The sequence below is a fragment of the Diachasmimorpha longicaudata genome, unplaced genomic scaffold (genome assembly GCF_034640455.1).
Source record: "Diachasmimorpha longicaudata isolate KC_UGA_2023 unplaced genomic scaffold, iyDiaLong2 ctg00000263.1, whole genome shotgun sequence".
NCBI classification, from domain to species: domain Eukaryota; kingdom Metazoa; phylum Arthropoda; class Insecta; order Hymenoptera; family Braconidae; genus Diachasmimorpha; species Diachasmimorpha longicaudata.
Window position 1 is genome coordinate 7,501 of NW_026974043.1, and position 2,500 is coordinate 10,000.

Genomic DNA, 2,500 nt, shown 5'->3' on the forward strand with positions numbered 1-2,500 from the left:
AAGCGCGGGTAAACGGCGGGAGTAACTATGACTCTCTTAAGGTAGCCAAATGCCTCGTCATCTAATTAGTGACGCGCATGAATGGATTAACGACGATTCTCGCTGTCCCTACCTACTTCCCGCAGGGGGTGTAATGGCGGATAAAACCGCCCTTACACACGGGGTGTGACGACCCCGCGGTCCCTGAGTCGAACTTGGTGTAAGGATTGGGATCCCCCTTTTGGGGGGTCTCAATAATTACACCTAGGGGGGTTGCGGGTGCAGGGTGAGTCCCTGTACCCATGGGGGGTTTCGGAGGGTGGGGGTCGCGAATTGGGTCGCGAGGGAGGGCGAAATCGCCCGGTGGAGGGGTGGTTCCACGTGGTGGAGGGGTGGGTCCACGTGGTGGAGGGCGAAATCGACGGGTGGAGGGGCGCGAGACCTACTTACTGGGGGGTTCGGAGGGGGAGGGTCGCGGATTTGGTCACGGTGGGTGGGCCGGACTTAGGGAGACGCGCGCGAGGGCGAAATCGGCTGGTGGAGGGGTGGTCCCACGGGTCGGAGGGCGGAATCGGTTGGTGGACGGGGAATTCCACGCGCGGGTGGGGGTTCGGGGGGACAGGCTGCTTCGCAGTGCGAAGGGCATGGACACTGCGGTTCTCGCAAGTGGTTCCAGCCACGCGTTAGTAGTCGGAACCTCCCGCAACGGTGGAGGCCGGCGAAAACGCGACGCCACACGTGGGGGTTGGGCCAGGGGGAGTGGGTGGGTATCCCTCGGAAAAGGGACGGTTCGCGGGGTGGTGCGGGGGAGGGGGGACTGGCTGCTTCGCAGTGCGAAGGGCATGGACATTGCGGTTCTCGCAACTAGTTCCAGCCACGCGCTAGTAGTTGGAACCTCCCGCAACGGTGGAGGCCGGCGAAAACGCGACGCCACACGTGGGGCTGGGTCTCAGGGGGAGTGGGTGGGTATCCCTCGGGAAAGGGACGGTTCGCGGGGTGGGTCGTCGGGTGGGATGGGTGGGTTCCCCCTTTCTGTGGGTCTGCTCCCTCTCTGCTCCTCTTTCGAGGGGAGTCGAGGCGGAGCACTCCTTCAGCGCCTCCACCGGGCCCCGATCCGAGCTCCCCAGCTCGGCGGGAACCGGAAGGCCCCCTCCCAGGGACGGTGCTCAGCGTCCCGAGCTACCCAGCTCGGTGCCGCGGGGAACCGCCCCATCTAACCCTTAATCCTCTTATTCATTCTTTTTCTTTTCTGTTACTTTTCAGCCTTTCAGCTATTGCCTTTCGGCACGGCCGGCGACCGTCTCGTCCACTTCTAACCATGGCAGAGCATCTATTGAAAACAATTCCGGAGTCTAAGCTGCCCCCAATCGGATCTCCGGGGGGGCACAATGATGCGTCCGTCGTGCGGCGAAGTCTGCGCATCGCTTCCCAGCATGCCAGAGGAACAACACCAGCAGCGACTACATCGAGGGACCCAAGGAGGGTGGTGCCCTCAAGGGTTCGTAGTCGCCCGCCGTGCGCCGGGGTACTGCCCTCCCGACGAGGGAAAGGTTCCAGCCTTCGTGCTGTCCACGAGGACGTCGCAGAGGACGAAGGAGTGACTGCGCATCCGAGCCAGCCAACGCCGGGATCTTCAAGATCATCAACCGGTGAGTCCACTCATTTATTAGGTAGGGTTCGCGAGTGCCAAGTTAGTCTAAGTAGGATCGATAGTCATCGCGTCGCGACCGGAGGCTCACCGGTACCCCCCGTTCCAATAGGTCATCCTCCCCGGACCCCTGCGATCGAGGGACCGGGCGCGCAACGCGACGTTAGAATACTGCAATTGAACATGTCCCGCTCAATTGCAGTAACCGGGGAGGTCTTCCAGTTAATTCGCAAAGAGCGTCTGGACATATTGTTGCTCCAAGAGCCGTATGCCATTCGTGAGGCGAACACCTGGGCCATCCGCGGCCTAGGAGTCGGAATGCGTATTGCCGCGAGCTCAACGGAGCGACCGTGGGCGGCCGTCGTTGCGTGCAACTCCATCGTGGAGATTGCTTACGTGTCCCAATTAAGTAATGCACATTGCGTTTGTGCTGAAGCCCGCGTCCCCGGTGGATCCTTCTTCGTCGTCTCCAGTTATTTTCAATACTCGGACGACATAGAAATCCACCTGAGGCAGCTTGAAAAGGTTCTCAGCTGTCTCAGGGGTCGCCGCGTTCTGGTGGCGGCCGATTCGAACGCCCAACACTCCCTTTGGAGCCCCAGGACCACTGACCGTGGTGTCCTCCTGGGTGAGCTCATAGAGTCTTTCGGTCTCCGCGTCGCGAATGATGCTAGGCAGGGCCCAACCTTCAGGAGTGCCGCAGGTACGTCGTTCATCGACGTCACACTGGCCACCCCTGGCATGTATAAATTCATACGTGCATGGAGGTTGGAGGACGAGTGGTCCACCGGTGACCACACGTCGGTTTTCTTTCGTTTAGCAATCCGCAGTTCCTCACAGCGCGTCAATAACTCGGGAGTCGGCGAGGGCTCT

General features: G+C 61.0%; 1 pseudogene; it reads left to right on the forward strand.

The window, feature by feature from the left end:
• Window positions 1-2,500, forward strand: part of LOC135172365 (large subunit ribosomal RNA) — a 9,384-nt pseudogene that overhangs the window by 2,685 nt on the left and 4,199 nt on the right.